The sequence below is a fragment of the Dermacentor albipictus genome, unplaced genomic scaffold (assembly GCF_038994185.2).
Source record: "Dermacentor albipictus isolate Rhodes 1998 colony unplaced genomic scaffold, USDA_Dalb.pri_finalv2 scaffold_13, whole genome shotgun sequence".
In the NCBI taxonomy this organism is placed as follows: Eukaryota; Metazoa; Arthropoda; class Arachnida; order Ixodida; family Ixodidae; genus Dermacentor; species Dermacentor albipictus.
Genome location: NW_027225567.1, coordinates 5,487,299 through 5,501,379, shown reverse-complemented (window position 1 = coordinate 5,501,379; position 14,081 = coordinate 5,487,299). Strand labels below are relative to the sequence as shown.

The following is a 14,081-nucleotide window of genomic DNA, read 5'->3' as shown; positions in this document are numbered from 1 at the left end:
TCGGGCGGATTACCGGATGGTTGGGGCGTAAACGTGAGCGGTGAAGCCGCCTGGTGTTGTAGAGCTCAACCAGACAAACGCATAGCTAAAACTGCAGTAAATCACCATATCCTGCTTCGCCACTCGTGCAAATTTTTGGCAGCGGCGTAATTGTGAACACGATTACGCCACTGTCGAAAATTTACCCCAGCAGCTAAGCAGAATACAGTAATTAGCTCTGTGTTTGTGTGGTTGAGCTTTGCGCCACCAGCTGGCGCCACCGATCGGGCCGCTCACCTTGACGCCCCCGCTAAACCGGAAAACCGCCCGCGCTTGCCCGAATACCGGACACGCTAAAAGTCCCTAATGAAGGCTTGCATGAGTCTTAGGAGGCTGTTCTCTTTGAGGCCCCTGCCTTTGAGTGAAATTCTCCTAAAGATCCCCGTTACCTGCGCCGCGTATCCTTCTAGCTTTTTGATTGTCGTGAGGTTGCATCCATTTCTCTGGATATACATGCCCAGAATTCTTATTTCCTCCACCTTGGGAACCTCATTTCCGTTTACGAAAACAGTGATGGGTCTGCTGCTTCCAGCGTGTCTCCTTTGATGCTTTGGCTCAATGATTAACAGCTCCGATTTCTGTGGCGAGCACGCCAAGCCTCTGCTGGCCGCGTGCTCTTCCACCATATTCGCCGCTATCTGTAGTTTAAGTTCGATGGCTGCGTCACTCCCACTGTTAACCCAGATGTTGATATCATCCGCGTACATGCTAAATTTAATCGATTTAATCTTATTGAGTTCCGCTGGGAGACCCCTCAGAAGCTCCTGAAACTGCGTCACTGCGCGATCTATTCATGTATGTGTGCATTATCTCATCTAGGGCTGTCTTATATGCCGGCGATTGACTGTTGTTACGCATGAATAAAATCTTTGTTACGCTTAAATGAAATATCTGCTTCCTTTTTTTGTTCACGTATATCAGACATAAAAAGAAATTTGCACGTATTTACCAGGTATAAAAAAAAAATGTATAGTACACGGAACACCACGTGCAGTCCATTTTACAGGCAATTTTTTTTGCTTATTATCCTATCCTCGGGGCCCAATGGGAATTATGAGGAGATGGCTACATGGTTTACAAACCATCGAAGACATTCAAACCTATGAGGACAACAATAAGATAGTAGGCAGAAATAGCAGCAAATAAAATAAAAAGAAAGAACACAGAAATTCAAGTCATTTCAAAAGATGATCGGTTACAGCGGTTTTGAATGGTTATGCATTAATATAACATCCATAGAACAGTAACGTAACCTTACACTTCCTTTACTTTATTAGAATGAAAAATGTAACCTGAAACTTACGCTTAAAAAATTACGCTGCCATCATCGCTAGAATAAAAAAAAACAAGTGTCCTTAGCTATCGCCAAAGATATACACGTACGAAGGCGAAAGCCTTGCAAAGCCTACTCTAATTCACTCTAATCCTCCCTAATTAATACACCTTAATCCCTATATTTCAGCCTTATCCCCTTAATCCAATCACTATAATGAATAATTAAATTTGCTAATCATTTAGCATCTCCTATACACGGCTGGAGATGTTTTGGTTCGTTTCTGGCCTTCCTTCGATCGTGTGATATGTTCTGTACCTCGCAACACGGCCTTGGAACATGGAGATCAAGGCATTTGCCATAGAAATTACGTTTTCTCTTCGCCAGCATAGAAACACATCAGGTTCCCCGCTCGAAGCCCAGCTGAGCTAGCACACGCTTTTCACGCAAGCGACAAGCGCTAGAGAAGCCTGTTGTAATCAAACAAACCCTGATTTATAAATCAGCTGACCACATTTGAAGTGTGCTGCTGCTACAGCTTAATAAAAACAAAAAGCGCAGCAGCCCGCTTGCCGATGCTGTGGAAACACGGCGGGCTACGAAGACCGGATGGTGCCGCGGCACCCACCTGCACTGCAGCGCCCCTAGTGGCAGCCGCCGGCATTCATTGCATTTGGTGCCACCCGAGAGGCCGCGGACGGCACACTAGCCAGTATATTCTAGGCCATTCTAGGCACTATACTACAGTGTACTGTAACTATACATATACCGTCATTCCCATGACGGCACGGTGCCCCCTTAAGAAACTCCCACAGACGGTGGCGCCAGATAACCCTCTACGTGTTATAGTGAGAAACTCTATGAGTACAGCCAACGCCTCCTCTAGAAACCATAGAGTTACTATACTGACTCTAGAGGACAAGCTACCCATAGGGCCCATGCATTAAAATTGGGAACCTCAAGAGCGCCGCCATGTTGCTACGCGCCGAGGTTGCCAGCTCCTGAGACGCTTGCTAGACTTGGTGACAGTAGTCAGTTTTAATCCGGCAACAGTAGCAGCGTAGCAGCATGGCGTCTCGCTTGAAGTGTTGTGATGTGTGCGTGCAGCCGTGTGTTTGGGCTTCATAAGTCGGTTCTTTATTCTATGTTGCGGGATGGTGTGGGTGTGGTCCATGTTGGCCGTAGAGCTGGCAGTTATGCAACCGAGGGATGATCCTGTTCAAGCTTCTGGCGGTATGCGGTTTTCAGCGGTCACGCCTGTTGCAGGAGTGTCACTCGACGACGTTACGAGCTCGAAGCTGTGGTCAGATTCCTCGTTGGCGTTCCGTAATTATCTTCGCACGGGCGCGGTATGTTGCAAAAGCCGCTTTCGCGATCTATCGTCGTGACGCTAGATCGGGTTTTTTATTATTATAAGTAATGATCCAGCTGTAGGGCACATGTAACCGACAAACGGAAGTCTCAGGAGAGCACCTGAGATGGTAGTAGAGCAGGCGGCGCAGGAACTCCAGGGCACCCGAGGGACAGTGGGGGGATCAAAGCTCGAAGCAGAACGGTACGTAGGTTGGGGCCGCCGAAGCAGGTGTGTGCCAGGGAGTGTTCGCACGGACAGCTCCCCTGGCACGCGCAGCCGTGCCTCGCAAGGTCGAGATACTTTAAAGGCACCTGCGCCCATGGTCTTTCTTTTGCCTCGGCGCAGTGAGCACGATTAACGAGAATAATGTGGAGGGCATCCGGTGCAGTCGCGAATGCATCATGACAAATGTAGCTCGCGTCGCCTGGCGTCTAGTAATATCAGAGTTGGTTGTATGAACTTTATGCATAATACGTTTTGTTACGGTACCTCAACGGAATGGGTCTAGAGGACGGTGTTGGTACATTTTTTCGTACTGCCCTAATCCTATACCCCCACTACAAACACACACATACCCCCTTTATTTTATGTATACATACAATTCCTTGCCATGGCGGATCATAGCCTCCTTTATTTTTGAAAAATAAAGGAGGCTATGGACCGATTGACCAGTTCAAGTTGTCAACTTGTCAGTAACTGTCGTAGGAATCACTGTAATAAACATAATTCCACGATCGGATTGTTTACTTTCATTTTTTGTTGTAACACTGAGGACTACATAGAACTTTATTTTGTATATGTGAGAGAAGTATGTGGATATCACGAGCTTAAGCCAATGTGCGATACACAGACAAAGCAGCTGCTACAACATGAACTGCATTGAGGGCCACACAACACATCCGTAATTAAAGGTGCAAAATATAGGGGGAAGCTTCAAAATACGCTCTGTAGCACTGCAAAGTATAACATATATTGTATGTGTACAATAAATGTTCAAAAATACAATGCATCAATGTACCATTTGCCTTCAAATTTATTATGAAGTTCAAGTTTACTAAAGTTTATTATGAGCATATGTACAACAGGGATCAACTAACACACCCGCAGTCGAGGTGGCTGTTCGAGGTGTGCTGGCTGCCTCAGTGTAAGAAAAAGAAATTGGGTAAATGTCGACACCAGTGCCACTGCTTCTTGCCTCTGACCTGCACGTGCCTCTGCGGCATCTTTGTGCACAAGTGTGCTGGCGTGGTGAGGCGTAGGAGTCATCCGAGAGAAAGAGTATTGTTTATATGGAGGAGTGGCTGTTCACATTGCCTGTCACTTTCCCTCAAATGTTTCCTTGGCGACTAGGGTGACACAACCGCAGTCAAGGTGGCTGTTCGAGGTGTGCTGGCTGCCTAAACGAAATAAAAAGAAATTAGATGAATGTCGATACCAGGGCTATTGCTTCTTGCCTCTTGCCTGCATTTGCCTCCACGGCCTCTTGGCTTGCGGAGTCTGTATGAGGGAGCTGCTGTGGCTAGGCGTAGGCATTGTCTAAGCAAAAAGAAAAGGCCATTTAAATGGGGAATTATGGAAATAAATGCAGTTATGTCTGCTTCTTGCACTCTTCTTGCCTAAAAGTTTTCAAACATAGTGTCCAGAACACACCAGCACTTTGACTGCTTCTGCTTTTTACCTGCAGGTGTTGTTGCGAGATCCTTAGTATGGCTGCGTGCAGCATTGTAACACTTGGTGGAGGCATTTGAAGTGGTAGCCAAAAATATAAAGAATCATCCTTGTCTGCACGAATGCTTTGAATTTCTAAATGCAGTGGTAACTATCACTATTGGTGCAAGGCCCCCCCACATCTATGCGGCAAGTGCCATAGCTCGAAACTGAATTGTTCCTTTATGTTTCACAAGGCATCTGATATGTCCACATGAGATGTGATGTGTTTGTTTTTATTTATCCCAGTGTGGAGAGAGCATCATTAAATGGCTGAAGTACTATAGCGCCAAACAGACGACACAAGAAGAGACACGGACGAGCGCTTGTGTCCGTGTCTCTTCTTCTTGTGTCGTCTGTTTGGCGCTATAGTACTTCAGTAATATGCACCAACTAGCCCAACAAAAAGTTCTGCTGAAATATCATTAAATGTTTTGTTTATTTTTGCGTGTCTTGTTTTTTGGTTTATTTCTGAATTTATCATGATGCTAAAGTGACTTATGTAATGGCAATCAGCTTTTGTTTTGCAGAAAAACAATGCATTTCCTGACCCATTGTTTGACATCCCCTCACTCGCATAATTTTGCAGCGTATTCTACCTATATTGACTTGCTTGACCTCCACTAAAGGGTCTTGCATTTTTAAATACGACTCTTTCCTTAAAATCATTCGACACTTCTCATAATTTCTGTACCTTGGGCTTCTGATACTCTGCATTCACTATTTTTGCTTGTTTCTCACTAGAAATGTCTTCTTTAATTTAGAGCTTAAATTTTACGTTTGGAACACACGGAAGGGCTTGCCATTGCATATCTGCATAAAAGGGAAACATGTTTCATTAAACATTTGCAAAATCCCATTGAAGATTGATGAATGCAGCTTGCAGTGTGATATGACTGAATGAGCCATAAAAGTAACTCATCTCACTTGGTAAATGAAAGCACATATTAGTGTGATGCACAAGATAAGTTACACTAACGTGGTGGGTTCTCTTGCTTATAAAGCAAAATAATCGGTGCGCGAGAAAAAAATTATTTTTGCATAACTCTTGTACACACTGACTTAAGGAAAATGAGCTGGAGCTGTCCACATGATGTACTTATTTTACCTGCGAGTATGGTCAACAAAGATGTGTCCCAGCTGCTTAGTGGTATTCCGGATTATGTCAGTATTGCATATGTGCCTGTTGTCGAAAATAATTGAATTTTGAAAGTGCTCGCAGGGATCTGATGTGCATATCTGCAGTTTATGGGTACATGTAAAAGACTCAGCATCAAGTGCAAGTGAACGGTCCCACAGGCCCGGAGTCGATCATGCAAATAGATTCGCTGCACAAATTTGTGACCAGAAAAGATATGCCACATGAAATGGCATGCAAGGAAGTGTTGAAAATATTGCACAGTTAATAAAACGCCTAAGCTAATAATATGTGGCTTGATGCACTCGTCATGCAAAACGGAGGTGAGGCGTGCAGACAGGAAACAAGAGTAGAGTATTTACAAGCAAACAACACGCGCGCCGCCCACTTCTCTACTCTTGTGTCCTGTCTGCACGCCTCACCTCTGTTTTGCATAATGAATCCTTACGAACTAGCTCAGCTTTCTGTCGTTCTAAGTCTCGATGCACTCTATTTCGTCCGCATTAGGCACTCGCCTCTTGATTACTGCGTGGCACAGAAATACTCAGTCATCGGGCTGTTTTTCTGCTGTGGCCTTTGTAGAAGCATGATTGTTCAAAGTGCAACAATTAAACAGATTCTTTGAGTTGCTTGTGGCTTCGCCAGTACAATTCCGGTGCGCTGGTCCGCCTGTCCAGCAATTTCCTACTGAAGGGAAACCTGCAAATAAAAACACCGCTCCGCATGCAGAAAAATGCTCTACTGTGACGCTTCTCGAACGATTGTGATGTACCACAAGAGCTGCCTACTCGCGTGATATTCTCAACAAGGAGATAAATTCGTTTACTTACATGTGAAGGTATATGCCAGACCACTTCGGGGCTTCGGTGGCACATAAGGCAGGAGTGTGTCATAGCGTCCGATGTCGACGCGCGATCGCACGTCAAACGAAACTACTACGCATCCAAAAAAACAGATTCGAAACCGAAATTCGCGTCATCCTTTATTGCATGAATGCGTACATCGTGATTTACATAAGTCACGGACTTAGCGATCGCTTTCTGTAAACTTATTATTAACGTACCACCTTCATAAAGCCATCAGGTATGCGTTTTTAGGTGACAAAGCATAAGGTGACCTGTACTTGTTCACAGCTCTTTCAATAGTAATTGCGCTGGCCACATTGACCAGTAGCAACAGGGCGGCGCCCTAGAGGTTCCCAGTTTTCCGGCCCAGCTTTTCCTCTAGAGTTGTTCTACTAACTCTATGCTAGAAACACTCTAGAAAGATGCCTGCGGCGTCGCTCGCTTACCCATTGTAGCCGTCGCGCCTTGAGTTGCGGTCAGTTGTCAAGAGATAGCGCCACTTACGTCCCTATCTTCGCCAAGGGGACTGGGGCGGTGTGGTGTCGCCGGTGTCGCAGCGGTAGCGGCGGCCGCGCCGGCCGCATAGAGTTTCCTACAAATTTTTGTAGAAAACTCTATGGCCGGCCGCACTGCCATGCAGTGATGTGCGCATGCGCGCTTGTGTTGCAAGCGACCACCGCAACGATTGCTAGCTACCGCCTCGAGTAAAAAGGAGGAAAAGGGGAAAGGTAAGGGCAGCAGCAGGCCCCGCACACTCTCAAGTTCAACAAATGGCCACAGAGGGCGAAAAATCAATCGAGGCGCGTTTCAGCGTAAGCGCGCAAGTGGAGCTACTGTAATTTGGTCGAATACTTTAATTTCTGCTTTCTCTGCTAGGGGCGCTAAAGATGCTGAATTCTGAACATGCTGAACCTAGAAAATACCGTTTGCGTGAAAGGGAAGGGATGAGGAGCGAGGAGAAAGTTCATATCAACAAGGCACTGAGGCAGGGGTGCCCTTTATCCCCGCTGTTGTTGATGATGTACATGGTGAGGATGGAGAGCGCGCTAGAAGGAAGTAATATCGGCTTTAATCTCTCATACAAACAGGCGGGTACAGTAATAGAGCAGCAACTCCCAGGTTTATTTTATGCGGACGACATTGCGTTGCTAGCTAACAAGCAAAGTGATTTGCAACGTCTGGCTAATATCTGTGGACAGGAAGGCAACGATTTAGGCTTGAAGTTTAGTGTTAGAAAATCAGGTGTTATGGTATTCAATGAAAACAGTGAACAGACAGTGGAGATACAGGGCCAAGAAATACCTCGGGTAACAGAACATAAATACCTTGGTATATGGATAAACGAAGGCAATGGATATATGGAAACACAGGAAAAAACTATAACAGTAAAGGGGAAGAGAAATGCAGCCATAATGAAGCACAGAGCGCTATGGGGGTACAATAGGTACGAGGTCCTCCGAGGTATGTGGAAAGGTGTAATGGTTCCAGGACTTACTTTTGGAAATGCGGTTGTTTGCAATAAATCAGGGGTACAATCAGGACTCGACGGGAACCAAAGGTCAGTGGGTCGCCTCGCATTGGGCGCTCACGGGAAGACTACAAATGAAGCTGTGCAGGGTGATATGGGCTGGACTAGTTTTGAAATGAGGGAAGCTTGCAGTAAAATTGAGCATGAAGAACGGCTGAGGAATATGGAAGAAAGTAAATGGGCTGGGAGAGTGTTCAGGTATCTGTACAGGAAAAACATTGATTCACAGTGGAGGAAAAGAACTAGGAAGCTTACCAAGTATGCGGCCTGTAGGGTGGACAACACAACAAAGGTCAAGCGGAAAGTCAGAGAAGCTGAATTAATCTCATGGGTGGCGGCAATGGAAAAGAAAGCTGCCATGAGTAACTACTTAAGAGGAAAAAACGAAATCAGGAAGGAAACCATTTATGATAACTCAAAGGGAAGCTCATTACTTTTCGAAGCGAGATCAGGATGCCTTAGAACACGCACCTATAAAGCGAGATAAAAGAAGGAAGAAGAAGCATGTGCTTGCTGTGGTAAAGCAAGGGAAACTACGGAGCATGTTTTATTAGAATGTGAAGACGTCTACCCAGCGGTCGATTTAGGCACCACTGGCCTCCTTGAAGCCCTTGGGTTCAGAGGGAGCAGTGGTAAAGCAAACATGTCCGCAATAGACATTAGTAAGAGGCGACTGGAGGATTGGTGGAAGAAAAGTAGAGAAACGACAAAAGACGGAGACGTACAAAAGCACAGTTCGCAATAGGGGATCAGAACATTTGGGCGTGGTAGTTCATAGAGTTTTTTTTTTCTTTTTTCATTGTTTAACCTAGGTAGAATATTAGGCAGTATAGTAGCAAGAGCTTGGTGGCGCAACCCACCGCCCCGTTCCAAAGGGGACGCTCATAACATCCATCCATCCATTTTGAATTTACACAAACCATTGACATGAACAATCGAGGTATCTACGGATGCTTTTTTACCTCAGGCAAATAGGCAGTTAATTTTTTTTAAAATTTGATTGTTGAAGCTGCTTTTTAGTCATAGCGTCAAGGTTTTTGTGCTTGATTAACCACCGACAGCCGACAGCCTATTGGTATCGATGTGTTTCCTGGCCGATGGCGTTCGAATACTACGGCGGTAAAACATTTTCGAAAGCATGCTGGTTTTGTCTGCGAGTCATTACATAGACTTGCTGTAAAAAGGTCTACTCTTGGCAAAGAATAGTAACTCATTTTGTTTAGGCGTTGATTATCATAATGAATGCGGCGGAGGTTGAGGGAGTACGCTTGAAGGTGCGTTTTTATGCCGTTGATCTCCATAACACCGTAAGTACGCAAACCGATGTCACAGAACACCCTATGCATCATTCTGTGTTCTCCGTCATCGCTTAATTGTTTGCTGTACGCCTACTAATCCTTCATTTCTTCTCCAAGTGTTGTATCCTCCTTTTGTCCTTGTTCTCTTGTGCTTCACTTACAGTATGTCGTTCCGTCAGCTGTAATGCGCATTTGCAAAACCAATACGTTTGATAAGACGCAGTGGTTATCATAGTTTCACTACACATGTATTAAGCTGGCACATATGGTTCGGATACAGATACCTGTATGCGGACTTGCACGACGTTGATGCGGAGATTAGGATAATTATGACGCCCGTAAGGAAGAGGCCGCTGACGGCCGTAAGCTGTTGCGTTCTTTCCGCCAAACTACCCGGCCTGGTAGTGCTGTAAAGATGCTGTATAAAAGTGACACGCGGTAACAGGGAAATTATTATACTTAGCAGTCGACTGTACGTTTTGTAGCTTAGGTCTTCTTTCTTGTGCGTTTGTGCTACCCTTATTAATGAGCCATTTCTTGACTATGTTCTTGACTATGTAACCGCGTTTGTGCGGATGCGTAGACGTGTGCTCTTTGTTGTACTTGTAAGATGCAAATAAAATATTTTCAGGCTTACTCAATCTTTGGTGCCGTGTGCGTTTATTCCAGTCGAGGCCATCGTGCCATCTGGAAACCGCATTCTGTCAGTAGCCCTACACGAAATGCAACAGCTGGAGCGCGGCGGCACAACTCGGGGTGCCCCGAGTTTTGCCGCCGAAAAACGAGAAACCGCTCGGGATGCCCTTAAAAGTCTGTTCAGAGTGTGCTTTAACTCGATATGACTCAGCGCTACATGTTGTATTCTGCTGCGCCTCGATCGTGCTCCCGACAGTTTGGTTGCTGTGTGGCAAACGTAGCGCCTTCATAAATATGTAGGCGCTACGTTTGCCACACAGCAACTAAACTGGTGGGGAGAGAGAGAATCAACTTTTGTGCTGAGCCCTTAGTGACGGTTGGTGCGCGCTGGCACCAGATGGGGTGGAACCTTCTTCTCAGGTCGCATGTGCGTCCAGCAGTTCCTGGCCCCTAGCCGCCAGCGCGAGCTGGGTCGGTAGGTCGGGGCTGGGCAACAAGGTCTCCCATCGCTCGGGGAGTTTGGGGCTGGGGAGGGTGGGGGGTAGGGATGGTGGGGGGTTCTTGAGAGCACGATCGAGGCGCAGCAGCCAGAAACCCAGTAAAGCCACAGAACACCTGGTAAACTGTGCAAAACACCGTTTCCGGATGGATGGATGGAAGGTAGGAGCGTCCCTTTTGAAACGGGGCGATGGCAGTTGCCACCATGCTCAGATTTTTATTTTGCCTTTTATTTTTATCTGTGTTGTGTGTTATTGAATTTCTCGATTTTCTTTAAATACGTCTTCCTACCCTTTTAACCTTATGTCACCTCTCTGCTTTTGAGCCACCAATCCTCCAATCGCCTTTTGCTAATTTCCACCGCACATTTATTCACATGACTATCATTATCTCTGAACCCTAGGGCCTCAGGAAGGGTGACTGTGGCCGCATCGACATCGGGATTGATACCATCACATTTTAGTATGAGGTGTTCCATTGTTTCTACATATTTACCACACACAGTACATGTGTCTTCTTCTTCATTAAATTTCTTTTTATAGCTCCGTGTTATAAGACATCCTGATCTAGCTTCAAAGAGTAGGGCACTGCCTCTTGAGTTATCATAAAACGCTTCCTTCCTGATCTGCTGTTTCCAGTATCGATATAGTTCTACACTATGTTTCTTTTCCATTGAATTTATCCAATTTTTACCTTCCGCATTTTTAACCTGTCGTTTAATGCTCTGTCCTTTTTCGTCCTCGTGTCTGGCATACTTACTGGTTAGCTTCCTAGTTCTTTTCCGCCATTGTGAGTCAACGCTCTTTCTGTATAGGTATTTAAACACCTTAGCTGCCCACCTGTTATCCAATTTCCTCAGACGTTTTTCGTATAGGATTTTACTCTGAGCTTCCCTTGCTTCGAATGATGCCCAGCCCATATCTCCCTGTACTGCTTCGTTTGTGGTTTTCCCGTGGGCACCTAGTGCTAACCTTCCCACAGCTCTCTGATTTACTTCTAGTCTCGACTGAACCTCTGCCCTTAAACACAGGACCGCATTCCCGAAAGTAAGCCCCGGCACCATTACTCCCTTCCAAATGCCTCTCAGTACCTCATACCTGTTGTAACCCCACAATGCCTTATGTTTCATTATCCCGGCATCTCTTCGCCCTTTTACTATGAGAGACTGTTCGTGCTTTTCCGTGTACATCTGCCCTTTGTTTATCCATACCCCGAGATACTTGTATTCGGTCACTCGGGGTATTTTGTGGCCTTGTATTGTAAGCTCCTGATCAGTTGTATCGTTGAAAAACATCCCACCGGACTTAGCTGCACTAAAACTGAAACCTAATCTGTCTCCTTTGTCCCCACAGTAATTAACCAGAGTTTGCAAATCTTCCTGGCTATCTGCCAACAGTACTATATCGTCCGCATACATTAAACCCGGTAGTCGTTGCTCAACAACCTTTTCGCCTAATCTGTACGACAGATTATACCCTAGATTGCTTCGTTGTTTCATTCAGGCAAAAATAACTAAATAGACTAAATAGACTAAATAACTTTCGCTCGTTAATGACATAAGCTCGTAGCAAAAAAGTACTTTGAGTTGCTCAAGAGGACAGTGAATAATAATGAGTTGGTTGCATTTCGCGTAGCTCAGTCCTGCTTTATTAAAGGCTTGGGACAAGTTAGCTGAAATGCCCTGAAAACGTGTGCGTATAGTTGCAATCGTATGCGAAGAAAACAGAAAACGAAGCGTAAGAATTCGCAGGGGAAATTAACGGCCAGGGTTGCAGTAAGGCCTGCCGCAGTGACTCAGTGACTATGGCGTTGCGGTGCTGAGAACGAGGTAGCGGGCTCGATTTCGAGCCGCGACGGCCGCATTCCGATTGGGGCGGAATGCAAGCACACTCGTTTACCGTGCCTTGGGTGAACGTTTAGTAACCTGAGGTTGTTAAAGTTCGGAGCCCTCCTTTTGTAAAAGCCCTTTATCCAGCACAGCCATCTCATGCGCTCACCGCTTGTGCCGTAGACTCTGCTTCTGCAGCTCTTGTTCTGCTGTCCAATATGCTTAGTAATTGCGTGTTACAAGCTTAAGAATGGCGCGAAAAATAGCGCGGACGTGGACAGGATAGACACGCGTTCTTAGTAATTGCGTGTTAGGTTACGGTACCTACAACGCTGAGCACAACTATACGGTATCAATGGTCATGAACTATGATCTCTCATTCGTCCTCGAGCAGCTTGTTGCCTTGTAACGGCGGTTTTGTCGCGCGTCAGTGTGGGTTCGCGTTGGTCACTTTTTACGCGCATTCTCGTTCTCTATTTCGGGACAGCGTCCGCGTCATCTGGAGCTGTGCGTATCGCACGCCAGCTTCTCCGCCCATGATGGCCAATAATGCGCACTAACGCGCAACCCACTGATCGATATGCGGGCACGTGCACGCGAGCACATTTCTCGCATCGTGCGCGTTCTGACGCATAACCACCACTGATGTATCAAGTGGCCTGCCTTAGCTGCACGTAAAAAGATCGCAACCGCAAGGGCTTTTCTTTTTCCTCTTTCCTTCTTGAGGGGCAGCCCAGTACAAACCAATGGCGCAGCGCACCAGCATCGGCGCACGGAGTGTTAACGCGCCGATTAATGCACTCCGCCGATGCTGCGAGCGGTAGCCAGGGGCTTAATTTAGCGCAGCCGCGACTCATGCATATTCACTGCATACCGGGCGGCCGTATACATGCTCCCGATCACCCGATTCTCACTGGGGTCCAATTTACGCGCTCTCGCCGCAAAAGGCCTCTGATAGAAGAGGGAGAGAGCCAAGCTATGTAGGCGCAACAGGCTAATCCCCTCCGCTTGGCGGGCGCCCAAGAGTGCGCGAGAGGAGATGAACTAAGAAAAAAGAAGCAGGTGAAGCCGTGCTATAGCCGAAAGAACGCCGCCCACGCCCTGGGTGAAGGACGCTGCCGGCCGCAGAGCGCCTTTTCCCTCGAGGCCATTCCACTTGTGCGGCCGCGAGTCGGCTTTGCTGGAGCGCAAGAGTGGACGCCATCACGTGGCCGCAACGCAGGAGCTGAGGCGTTGGGTAGCCATCGAGGATGCTCAATGGCAGTGCGCGCGGAGCAATTTCAGCCTCTAGTGAAGCCTGCTGTTTTGCATTGCTACCAGCCTATATTGTGCGTGCTGTTTATGGCCAGGCTGGTGAGCACGTGTGCTCCATTAAATGAATGGGCGCAGTGCTTCATAGATGTAAATGGGCGACCGTCATTGCGCACATCGTCTTCTGCGCGGTACGCCTTACTGCCGCGCGGTACTTTCCTTCTGCGTCGTGAAATGCAGCGGGAGGATATCTATACATGCTTCCACTGAGCCTGCAAAGAGTGTTTCAACTGCGACACTCCGAAGTGAACGGCAAGCACGCGGGGGTAAAACGTGCAAGGGAGGCAACATCGATAAGTTACTTGCTGGCGCCACAATGACACTTACATAGGGAGGAAATTAATGAATAAATGTTTACGGATATACAGGAATCTAATGGTTCTACGTTTTAGCTGTGATATTGAAGGAGTTAAACTGAAAAAAGCTGGCTACACCAAGACGACGTTTAAATATCTACAAAACTGAGAATTGTATCATTGAGGATTTCGTTAGAAGATGTGTAGTTTTCTATAGCACTCGTATATAGAACGGCCGGGGACGCGGGTCTTAATGCGACACCCTGACTACGCGACCGATCACAGCACTGCGAGATGCGCTCGGGTGACGTCAGCCAGGAGACTCGCTTC

General features: G+C 46.6%; 1 long non-coding RNA gene across 1 annotated transcript; it reads right to left on the bottom strand.

The window, feature by feature from the left end:
• Window positions 1-3,601: 3,601 nt before the first annotated feature.
• Window positions 3,602-6,463, bottom strand: LOC139051654 (uncharacterized). The gene is made up of 4 exons (XR_011509482.1): window positions 6,342-6,463; window positions 5,152-5,186; window positions 4,128-4,202; window positions 3,602-4,063 (listed from the first exon to the last, which is right to left on the bottom strand). It is a non-coding gene; the product is annotated as an uncharacterized lncRNA (long non-coding RNA).
• Between the last annotated feature and the right edge of the window lie 7,618 nt (window positions 6,464-14,081).